Genomic DNA, 13,833 nt, shown 5'->3' on the forward strand with positions numbered 1-13,833 from the left:
AGCTGGTCTGTCGTAATATAACAGAGACAGTAGATCTAGCTGGTCTGTCATAATATTATAGAGACAGTAGATATAGCTGGTATGTCATAATATAATAGAGACAGAAGATCTAGCTGGTCTGTCATATTATAATAGAGACAGTAGATCTAGCTGGTCTGTCATAATATAATAGAGACAGCAGATCTAGCTGGTCTGTCGTAATATAATAGAGACAGTAGATCTACCTGGTCTGTCATAATATAATAGAGACATAGAGACAGTTGATCTAGCTTGTCTGTCATAATATAATTGAGAAAGGAGATCTAGCTGGTCTGTCATAATGTAATTGAGATAGTAGATCTACCAGGCATGTCATAATATAATAGAGACAGTAGATCTAGCTGGTCTGTCACATTATAATAGAGACAGTAGATCTAGCTGGTCTGTCATATTCTAATAGAGACAGTAGATCTAGCTGGTCTGACATAATGTAATAGAGACAGTAGATATAACCGGTCTGTCATATTATAATAGAGACATTAGATCTAGCTAGTCTGTCATAATATAATAGAGACAGTAGATCTAACTGGTCTGTCATATTATAATAGGGACAGTAGATCTAGCTGTTCTGTCATGATATAACAGAGACAGCTATTCTACCTGGTCTGTCATAATATAATAGAGACATAGAGACAGTTGATCTAGCTGGTCTGTCATAATATGATAGAGACAGCAGATCTAGCTGGTCTGTCATAATGTAATAGAGATAGTAGATCTACCAGGTATGTCATAATATAATAGAGACAGTAGATCTAGCTGGTCTGTCACATTATAATAGAGACAGTAGATCTAGCTGGTCTATCATATTCTAATAGAGACAGTAGATCTATCTGGTCTGACATAATGTAATAGAGACAGTAGATATAGCTGGTCTGTCGTAATATAACAGAGACAGTAGATCTAGCTGGTTTGTCATATTCTAATTGAGACAGTAGATCTAGCTGGTCTGACATAATTTAATAGAGACAGTAGATATAGCTGGTCTGTCATAATATAATAGAGACAGATGATCTAGCTGGTCTGTCCTATTATAATAGAGACAGTAGATCTAGCTGGTCTGTCATAATATTATAGAGACAGTAGATATAGCTGGTCTGTCATAATATAATAGAGACAGAAGATCTAGCTGGTCTGTCATATTATAATAGAGACAGTAGATCTAGCTGGTCTGTCATAATATAATAGAGACAGCAGATCTAGCTAGTCTGTCGTAATATAAAAGTGACAGTAGATCTAAACTGGTCTGTCATAATATAATAGAGACATAGAGACAGTTGATCTAGCTGGTCTGTCATAATATGATAGAGACAGCAGATCTAGCTGGTCTGTCACATTATAATAGAGACAGTAGATCTAGCTGGTCTATCATATCCTAATAGAGACAGTAGATCTAGCTGGTCTGACATAATGTAATAGAGACAGTAGATATAGCTGGTCTGTCATAATACAATAGAGACAGTAGTTCTAGCTCGCCTGTCATAATATAATAGAGAGAATATTTCTAGCTGGTCTGTCATTATAATAGAGACAGTAGATCTAGCTGGTCTGTCGTAATATAATAGAGACATTAGATCTTGCTGGTCTGTCATAATATAATAGAGACTGTAGATCTAGCTGGTCTGTCGTAATATAATAGAGACAGTAGATCTACCTGGTCTGTCATAATATAATAGAGACATAGAGACAGTTGATCTAGCTGGTCTGTCATAATATAATTGAGAAAGGAGATCTAGCTGGTCTGTCATAATGTAATTGAGATAGTAGATCTACCAGGCATGTCATAATATAATAGAGACAGTAGATCTAGCTGGTCTGTCACATTATAATAGAGACAGTAGATCTAGCTGGTCTGTCATATTCTAATAGAGACAGTAGATCTAGCTGGTCTGACATAATGTAATAGAGACAGTAGATATAACCGGTCTGTCATTTTATAATAGAGACATTAGATCTAGCTGGTCTGTCATGATATAACAGAGACAGCTTATCTACCTGGTCTGTCATAATATAATAGAGACATAGAGACAGTTGATCTAGCTGGTCTGTCATAATATGATAGAGACAGCAGATCTAGCTGGTCTGTCATAATGTAATAGAGATAGTAGATCTACCAGGCATGTCATAATATAATAGAGACAGTAGATCTAGCTGGTCTAACACATTATAATAGAGACAGTAGATCTAGCTGGTCTATCATATTCTAATAGAGACAGTAGATCTAGCTGGTCTGACATAATGTAATAGAGACAGTAGATATAGCTGGTCTGTCGTAATATAACAGAGACAGTAGATCTAGCTGGTCTGTCATATTCTAATTGAGACAGTAGATCTAGCTGGTCTGACATAATTTAATAGAGACAGTAGATATAGCTGGTCTGTCATAATATAATAGAGACAGATGATCTAGCTGGTCTGTCCTATTATAATAGAGACAGTAGATCTAGCTGGTCTGTCATAATATTATAGAGACAGTAGATATAGCTGGTCTGTCATATTATAATAGAGACATTAGATCTAGCTGGTCTGTCATAATATAATAGAGACAGTATATCTAACTGGTCTGTCATAATGTAATAGGGACAGTAGATCTAGCTGTTCTGTCATGTTATAACAGAGACAGCTGATCTACCTGGTCTGTCATAATATAATAGAGACATAGAGAAAGTTGATCTAGCTGGTCTGTCCTAATATGATAGAGACAGCAGATCTAGCTGGTCTGTCATAATGTAATAGAGATAGTAGATCTACCAGGCATGTCATAATATAAAAGAGACAGTAGATCTAGCTGGTCTGTCACATTATAATAGAGACAGTAGATCTAGCTGGTCTATCATATTCTAATAGAGACAGTAGATCTAGCTGGTCTGACATAATGTAATAGAGACAGTAGATATAGCTGGTCTGTCATAATACAATAGAGACAGTAGTTCTAGCTCGCCTGTCATAATATAATAGAGAGTATATTTCTAGCTGGTCTGTCATTATAATAGAGACAGTAGATCTAGCTGGTCTGTCATAATATAATAGAGACAGTAGATCTAGCTGGTTTGTCATATTCTAATAGAGACAGTAGATCTAGCTGGTCTGACATAATGTAATAGAGACAGTAGATATAGCTGGTCTGTCATAATATTATAGAGACAGAAGATCTAGCTGGTCTGTCATATTATAATAGAGACAGTAGATCTAGCTGGTCTGTCATAATGTAATTGAGATAGAAGATCTACCAGGCATGTCAAATTATAATAGAGACAGTAGATCTAGTTGGTCTGTCATAGTCTAATAGAGACAGTAGATCTAGCTGGTCTGACATAATGTAATAGAGTAGATACAGTAGAGCTATCTGGTCTGTCATAATATAATAGAGTTAGTATATCTAACTGGTCTGTCATAATATAATAGACACAGTAGATCTAGCTGGTCTGTCATAATATAATGGAGACAGTAGATCTAGCTGGTCTGTCGTAATATAATAGAGACAGTAGATCTAGCTGGTTTGTCATATTCTAATAGAGACAGTAGATCTAGCTTGTCTGTCATATTCTAATAGAGACAGTAGATCTAGCTGGTCTGTCATATTATAATAGAGTAAGTAGATCTAGCTGGTCTGTCATAATGTAATAGAGACAGTAGATCTAGCTGGTCTGTCATATTATAATAGAGACAGTAGATCTAGCTGGTCTGTCATAATACAATGGAGACAGTAGATCTAGCTGGTCTGTCATAATATAATAGAGACAGTAGATCTAACTGGTATGTCATATTATAATAGAGACAGTAGATCTAGCTGGTCTGTCATAATATAATAGAGACAGTAGATGTAGCTGGTCTGTCATATTATAATAGAGACAGTAGATCTAGCTGGTCTTTCATAATATAATAGAGACAGTAGATCTAGCTGGTCTGTCATATTATAATAGAGACAGTAGATCTAGCTGGTCTGTCATAATATAATAGATACAAAAGTTCTAGCTGGCCTGTCATAATATAATAGAGAAAATAGTTCTAGCTGGTCCTTCATAATATAATGGAGACAGTAGATCTAGCTGGTCCGTCATAATATAATAGAGACAGTAGATCTAGCTGGTCTGTCATAATATAATAGAGACAGTAGATCTAGCTGGTTTGTCATATTATAATAGAGACAGTAGATCTAGCTGGTCTGTCATATTCTAATTGAGACAGTAGATCTAGCTGGTCTGACATAATTTAATAGAGACAGTAGATATAGCTGGTCTGTCATAATATAATAGAGACAGATGATCTAGCTGGTCTGTCCTATTATAATAGAGACAGTAGATCTAGCTGGTCTGTCATAATATTATAGAGACAGTAGATATAGCTGGTCTGTCATAATATAATAGAGACAGAAGATCTAGCTGGTCTGTCATATTACAATAGAGACAGTAGATCTAGCTGGTCTGTCATAATATAATAGAGGCAGCAGATCTAACAGGTATGTCATATTATAATAGAGACAGTAGATCTAGCTGGTCTGTCATAATATAATAGAGACAGTAGATCTATTTGGTCTGTCATAATATAATAGAGACAGTAGATCTAACTGGTATGTCATATTATAATAGAGACAGTAGATCTAGCTGGTCTGTCATAATATAATAGAGACAGTAGATGTAGCTGGTCTGTCATAATATAATAGATTCTGTAGATCTAGCTGGTCTGTCATATTATAATAGAGACAGTAGATCTAGCTGGTCTGTCATAATATAATAGAGACAGGAGATCTAGCTGGTCTGTCATAATATAGTAGAGACAGTAGATCTAACTGGTATGTCATAATATAATAGAGACAGTAGATATAGCTGGTCTGTCATAATATAATAGAGACTGTAGATCTAGCTGGTCTGTCATAATATAATAGAGACAAAAGTTCTAGTTGATCCGTCATAATATAATAGAGACAAACGTTCTAGCTGGTCCTTCATAATATAATGGAGACAGTATATCTAGCTGGTCTGTCATAATATAATAGAGACAGTAGATCTAACTGGTCTGTCATATTATAATAGAGACACAGAGACAGTTGATCTAGCTGGTCTGTCATAATATAATAGAGAAAGCAGATCTAGCTGGTCTGTCATAATGTAATTGAGATAGTAGATCTACCAGGCATGTCAAATTATAATAGAGACAGTAGATCTAGCTGGTCTGTCATAGTCTAATAGAGACAGTAGATCTACCTGGTCTGACATAATGTAATAGAGACAGTAGATCTAACTGGTATGTCATATTATAATAGAGACAGTAGATCTAGCTGGTCTGTCATAATATAATAGAGACAGTAGATGTAGCTGGTCTGTCATATTATAATAGAGACAGTAGATCTAGCTGGTCTGTCATAATATAATAGAGACAAAAGTTCTAGCTGGCCTGTCATAATATAATAGAGAAAATAGTTCTAGCTGGTCCTTCATAGTATAATGGAGACAGTAGATCTAGCTGGTCCGTCATAATATAATAGAGACAGTAGATCTAGCTGGCCTGTCATAATATAATAGAGAAAATAGTTCTAGCTGGTCCTTCATATTATAATAGAGACAGTAGATCTAGCTGGTCTGTCATATTATAATAGAGACAGTAGATCTAGCTGGCCTGTCATATTATAATAGAGACAGTAGAATTAGCTGGTCTGTCATAATATAATAGAGACAGTAGATCTAGCTGGTCTGTCATACTAAAATGGAGACAGTAGATCTAGCTGCTCTGTTATAATATAATAGAGACAGTACATTTTACTGGTCTGTCATAATATATTAGAGACAGTAGATCTAACTGGTCTGTCAGATTATAATAGAGACAGTAGATCTAGATGGTCTATCATAATATAATAGAGACAGTAAAATTAGCTTGTCTGTCATAATATAATAGAGACAGTAGATCTAGCTGGTCTGTCATATTATAATAGAGACAGTAGATCTAGCTGGTCTGTCATAATATAATAGAGACAGTAGATCTAGCTGGTCTGTCATAATATAATAGAGACAGTAGATCTAGCTGGTCTGTCATAATATAATAGAGACAGTAGATCTAGCTGGTCTGTCATAATATAACACAGTAGATCTAACTGGTATGTTATATTATAATAGAGACAGTAGATCTAGCTGGTCTGACATAATATAATAGAGACAGTAGATCTAGCTGGTCTGACATAATAAAATAGAAACAGTAGATGTAGCTGGTCTGTCATAATATAATAGAGACAGTAGATATAGCTGGTCTGTCATAATATAATAGAGACGGGAGATCTAGCTGGTCTGTCATAATATAGTAGAGACAGTAGATCTAACTGGTATGTCATAATATAATAGAGACAGTAGATATAGCTGGTCTGTCATAATATAATAGAGACTGTAGATCTAGCTGGTCTGTCATAATATAATAGAGACAAAAGTTCTAGTTGATCCGTCATAATATAATAGAGACAAACGTTCTAGCTGGTCCTTCATAATATAATGGAGACAGTATATCTAGCTGGTCTGTCATAATATAATAGAGACAGTAGATCTAACTGGTCTGTCATATTATAATAGAGACAGTAGATCTAGCTGGTCTGTCATAATATGATAGAGACAAAAGTTCTAGTTGATCCGTCATAATATAATGGAGACAGTAGATTTAGCTGGTTTGTCATAATATAATAGAGACAGTAGATATAGCTGGTTGGTCATAATATAATAGAGACAGTAGATCTAGCTGGTCTGTCATAATATAATAGAGACAGTAGATCTAGCTGGTCTGTCATAATATAATAGAGACAGTAGATCTAGCTGGTCTGTCATAATATAATAGAGACAGGAGATCTAGCTGGTTTGTCATAATATAGTAGAGACAGTAGATCTAACTGGTATGTCATAATATAATAGAGACAGTAGATATAGCTGGTCTGTCATAATATAGTAGAGACAGTAGATCTAACTGGCATGTCATAATATAATAGAAACAGTAGAATTAGCTGGTCTGTCATACTATAATAGAGACAGTAGATCTAGCTGGTCTGACATAATATAATAGAGACAAAAGTTCTAGCTGGTCCTTCATAATATAATGGAGACAGTATATCTAGCTGGTCTGTCATAATATAATAGAGACAGTAGATCTAACTGGTATGTCATATTATAATAGAGACAGTAGATCTAACTGGTCTGTCATAATATAATAGAGACAGTAGATCTAGCTGGTCTGTCATAATATAATAGAGACAAAAGTTCCAGCTGGTCCTTCATAATATAATGGAGACAGTATATCTAGCTGGTCTGTCATAATATAATAGACAGTAGAACTAGCTGGTTTGTCATAATATAATAGAAACAGTAGAATTAGCTGGTCTGTCATACTATAATAGAGACAGTAGATCTAGCTGGTCTGACATAATATAATAGAGACAAAAGTTCTAGCTGGTCCTTCATAATATAATGGAGACAGTATATCTAGCTGGTCTGTCATAATATAATAGAGACAGTAGATCTAACTGGTATGTCATATTATAATAGAGACAGTAGATCTAACTGGTCTGTCATAATATAATAGAGACAGTAGATCTAGCTGGTCTGTCATAATATAATAGAGACAAAAGTTCCAGCTGGTCCTTCATAATATAATGGAGACAGTATATCTAGCTGGTCTGTCATAATATAATAGAGACAAAAGTTCTAGCTGGTCCTTCATAATATAATGGAGACAGTATATCTAGCTGGTCTGTCATAATATAATAGAGACAGTAGAACTAGCTGGTTTGTCATAATATAATAGAGACAGTATATCTAGCTGGTCTGTCATAATATAATAGAGACAGTAGAGCTAACTGGTATGTCATAATATAATAGAGACAGTAGATCTAGCTGGTCTGTCATAATATAATAGAGACAAAAGTTCTAGCTGGTCCTTCATAATATAATGGAGACAGTATATCTAGCTGGTCTGTCATAATATAATAGAGACAGTAGAACTAGCTGGTCTGTCATAATATAATAGAGACAGTAGATCTAGCTGGTCTATCATAATATAATAGAGACAGTAGATATAGCTGGTCTGTCATAATATAATAGAGACAGTAGATCTAGCTGGTCTGTCATAATATAATAGAGACAAAAGTTCAAGCTGGTCCTTCATAATATAATGGAGACAGTATATCTAGCTGGTCTGTCATAATATAATAGAGACAGTAGATCTAGCTGGTCTGTCATGAATATAATAGAGACAGTAGATCTAGATGGTCCGTCATAATATAATAGAGACAGTAGATCTAGCTGGTCTGACATAATATAATAGAGACAGTAGATCTAGCTGGTCAGTCATAATATAATAGAGACAAAAGTTCTATTTGATCCGTCATAATTTAATAGAGACAAAAGTTCTAGCTGGTCCTTCATAGTATAATGGAGACAGTATATCTAGCTGGTCTGTCATATTATAATAGAGACAGTAGATCTAGATGGTCTATCATATTATAATAGAGACAGTAGAATTAGCTTGTCTGTCATAATATAATAGAGACAGTAGATCTAGCTGGTCTGTCATAATATAATAGAGACAGTAGATCTAGCTGGTCTGTCATAATATAATAGAGACAGTAGATCTAGCTGGTCTGTCATAATATAATAGAGACAGTAGGTCTAGCTGGTCTGTCATATTATAATAGAGACAGTAGATCTAGCTGGTATGTCATAATATAATAGAGACAAAAGTTCTAGCTGGTCCTTCATAATATAATGGGGAGAGTATATCTAGTTGGTCTGTCATAATATAATAGAGACAGTAGATCTAGCTGGTCTGTCATAATATAATAGAGACAGTAGATCTAGCTGGTCTGTCATAATATAATAGAGACATTAGATCTAGCTGGTTTGTCATAATATAATAGAGACAGTAGATCTAGCTTGTCTGTCATATTATAATAGAGATATTAGATCTAGCTGGTCTGTCATGTTATAATAGAGACAGTAGAATTAGCTGGTATGTCATACAATAATAGAGACAGTAGATCTAGCTGGTCTGTCATATTATAATAGAGACAGTAGATCTAGCTGGTCTGTCATATTATAATAGAGACAGTAGATCTAGCTGGTCTGTCATAATATAATAGAGACAGTAGATCTAGCTGGTCTGTCATAATATAATAGAGACAGTAGTTATAGCTGGTCGGTCATAATATAATAGAGACAGTAGATCTAGCTGGTCTGTCATAACATAATAGAGACAGTAGATCTAACTGGTCTGTCATAATATAATAGAGACAGTAGATCTAGCTGGTCTGTCATAATATAATAGAGACAGTAGATCTAGCTGGTCTGTCATAATATAACACAGTAGATCTAACTGGTATGTTATATTATAATAGAGACAGTAGATCTAGCTGGTCTGACATAATATAATAGAGACAGTAGATCTAGCTGGTCTGACATAATAAAATAGAAACAGTAGATGTAGCTGGTCTGTCATAATATAATAGAGACAGTAGAGATAGCTGGTCTGTCATAATATAATAGAGACAGGAGATCTAGCTGGTCTGTCATAATATAGTAGAGACAGTAGATCTAACTGGTATGTCATAATATAATAGAGACAGTAGATATAGCTGGTCTGTCATAATATAATAGAGACTGTAGATCTAGCTGGTCTGTCATAATATAATAGAGACAAAAGTTCTAGTTGATCCGTCATAATATAATAGAGACAAACGTTCTAGCTGGTCCTTCATAATATAATGGAGACAGTATATCTAGCTGGTCTGTCATAATATAATAGAGACAGTAGATCTAACTGGTCTGTCATATTATAATAGAGACAGTAGATCTAGATGGTCTATCATATCATAATAGAGACAGTAGAATTAGCTTGTCTGTCATAATATAATAGAGACAGTAGATCTAGCTGGTCTGTCATAATATAATAGAGACAAAAGTTCTAGTTGATCCGTCATAATATAATGGAGACAGTATATCTAGCTGGTCTGTCATAATATAATAGAGACAGTAGATTTAGCTGGTTTGTCATAATATAATAGAGACAGTAGATATAGCTGGTTGGTCATAATATAATAGAGACAGTAGATCTAGCTGGTCTGTCATAATATAATAGAGACTGTAGATCTAGCTGGTCTGTCATAATATAATAGAGACAAAAGTTCTAGTTGATCCGTCATAATATAATAGAGACAAACGTTCTAGCTGGTCCTTCATAATATAATGGAGACAGTATATCTAGCTGGTCTGTCATAATATAATAGAGACAGTAGATCTAACTGGTCTGTCATATTATAATAGAGACAGTAGATCTAGATGGTCTATCATATCATAATAGAGACAGTAGAATTAGCTTGTCTGTCATAATATAATAGAGACAGTAGATCTAGCTGGTCTGTCATAATATAATAGAGACAAAAGTTCTAGTTGATCCGTCATAATATAATGGAGACAGTATATCTAGCTGGTCTGTCATAATATAATAGAGACAGTAGATTTAGCTGGTTTGTCATAATATAATAGAGACAGTAGATATAGCTGGTTGGTCATAATATAATAGAGACAGTAGATCTAGCTGGTCTGTCATAATATAATAGAGACAGTAGATCTAGCTGGTCTGTCATAATATAATAGAGACAGTAGATCTAGCTGGTCTGTCATAATATAATAGAGACAGGAGATCTAGCTGGTTTGTCATAATATAGTAGAGACAGTAGATCTAACTGGTATGTCATAATATAATAGAGACAGTAGATATAGCTGGTCTGTCATAATATAGTAGAGACAGTAGATCTAACTGGCATGTCATAATATAATAGAGACAGTAGATATAGCTGGTCTGTCATAATATAATAGAGACAGTAGATCTAGCTGGTCTGACATAATATAATAGAGACAAAAGTTCTAGCTGGTCCTTCATAATATAATGGAGACAGTATATCTAGCTGGTCTGTCATAATATAATAGAGACAGTAGATCTAACTGGTATGTCATATTATAATAGAGACAGTAGATCTAACTGGTCTGTCATAATATAATAGAGACAGTAGATCTAGCTGGTCTGTCATAATATAATAGAGACAAAAGTTCCAGCTGGTCCTTCATAATATAATGGAGACAGTATATCTAGCTGGTCTGTCATAATATAATAGAGACAAAAGTTCTAGCTGGTCCTTCATAATATAATGGAGACAGTATATCTAGCTGGTCTGTCATAATATAATAGAGACAGTAGAACTAGCTGGTTTGTCATAATATAATAGAGACAGTATATCTAGCTGGTCTGTCATAATATAATAGAGACAGTAGAGCTAACTGGTATGTCATAATATAATAGAGACAGTAGATCTAGCTGGTCTGTCATAATATAATAGAGACAAAAGTTCTAGCTGGTCCTTCATAATATAATGGAGACAGTATATCTAGCTGGTCTGTCATAATATAATAGAGACAGTAGAACTAGCTGGTCTGTCATAATATAATAGAGACAGTAGATCTAGCTGGTCTATCATAATATAATAGAGACAGTAGATATAGCTGGTCTGTCATAATATAATAGAGACAGTAGATCTAGCTGGTCTGTCATAATATAATAGAGACAAAAGTTCAAGCTGGCCCTTCATAATATAATGGAGACAGTATATCTAGCTGGTCTGTCATAATATAATAGAGACAGTAGATCTAGCTGGTCTGTCATGAATATAATAGAGACAGTAGATCTAGATGGTCCGTCATAATATAATAGAGACAGTAGATCTAGCTGGTCTGACATAATATAATAGAGGCAGTAGATCTAGCTGGTCTGTCATAATATAATAGAGACAGTAGATCTAGCTGGTCTGACATAATATAATAGAAACAGTAGATGTAGCTGGTCTGTCATAATATAATAGAGACAGTAGATCTAGCTGGTCTGTCATAATATAATAGAGACAGTAGATCTAGCTGGTCTGACATAATATAATAGCGACAGTAGATATAGCTGGACTGTCATAATATAATAGAGATAGCAGATCTAACTGGTCTGTCATAATATAATAGAGACAGTAGATCTAGCTGGTCTGTCATAATATAATGGGGACAGTAGATCTAGCTGGTCTTTCATATTATAATAGAGACAGTAGATCTAGCTGGTCTGTCATAATATAATAGAGACAGTACATCTAGCTGGTCTGTCATTATATAATAGAGACAGTAGATCTAACTGGTCTGTCATAATATAATAGAGACAGTAGATCTAGCTGGTCTGTCATAATATAATAGAGACAGTAGATCTAGCTGGTCTGTCATAATATAATAGAGACAGTAGATCTAACTGGTATGTCATATTATAATAGAGACAGTAGATCTAGCTGGTCTGTCATAATATAATAGAGACAGTAGATCTAGCTGGTCTGACATAATATAATAGAAACAGTAGATGTAGCTGGTCTGTCATAATATAATAGAGACAGCAGATATAGCTGGTCTGTCATAATATAATAGAGACAAAAGTTCTATTTGATCCGTCATAATTTAATAGAGACAAAAGTTCTAGCTGGTCCTTCAAAGTATAATGGAGACAGTAGTTCTAGCTGGTCTGTCATAATATAATAGAGACAGTAGATCTAACTGGTCTGTCATATTATAATAGAGACAGTAGATCTAGATGGTCTATCATATTATAATAGAGACAGTAGAATTAGCTTGTCTGTCATAATATAATAGAGACAGTAGATCTAGCTGGTCTGTCATAATAGAATAGAGACAGTAGATCTAGCTGGTCTGTCATAATATAATAGAGACAAAAGTTCTAGCTGGTCCTTCATAATGTAATGGAGACAGTATATCTAGCTGGTCTGTCATAATATAATAGAGACAGTAGATCTAGCTGGTCTGTCATAATATAATAGAGACAAAAGTTCTAGTTGATCCGTCATAATTTAATAGAGACAAAAGTTCTAGCTGGTCCTTCATAGTATAATGGAGACAGTATATCTAGCTGGTCTGTCATAATATAATAGAGACAGTAGATCTAACTGGTCTGTCATATTATAATAGAGACAGTAGATCTAGATGGTCTATCATATTATAATAGAGACAGTAGAATTAGCTTGTCTGTCATAATATAATAGAGACAGTAGATCTAGCTGGTCTGTCATAATAGAATAGAGACAGTAGATCTAGCTGGTCTGTCATAATATAATAGAGACAAAAGTTCTAGCTGGTCCTTCATAATGGTATTCCCATCTGTAGGCTTCCTAAAGATTGATGTGTGCAAACAACCTCTGTCATTTTTACTAATGTCGAGGTCCAAAAAATGAATGTTATCCTTGCTGTACTCCATAGTTAGTTTGATGTGAGGGAAAAATATATAATATATAGAAAATATATTTTCTAGTAATATTTTTTGACTGTTGCACTATGCTAATTAGTGTAGTTGATGACAATTCTCCCGGATCCGGGATGGGTAGTTTCAAGATTAAGGAGAAGTTTATCTAAAGTTACATGCATAACACTTGTATTTTCATCAACATTTATGATGAGTATTTCTGTAAATTGATGAGGCTCTCTGCAAAATCACTGGATGTTTTGGAACTACTGAACATAACTCGCCAATGTACACTCAGATTTTTGTATATAAATATGAACTTTATCAAACAAAACATACATGTATTATGTAACATGAAGTCCTATGAGTGTCATCTGATGAAGATCATCAAAGGTTAGTGATTAATTTTATCTCAATTTCTGCTTTTTGTGACTCCTCTCTTAGGCTGGAAAAATGGCTGTGTCTTGGATGCCTTGGTTCTCCGTTCTTTTTGAAGACATC

This window comes from Oncorhynchus clarkii, chromosome 20, assembly GCF_045791955.1.
Source record: "Oncorhynchus clarkii lewisi isolate Uvic-CL-2024 chromosome 20, UVic_Ocla_1.0, whole genome shotgun sequence".
Lineage (NCBI taxonomy): Eukaryota > Metazoa > Chordata > Actinopteri > Salmoniformes > Salmonidae > Oncorhynchus > Oncorhynchus clarkii.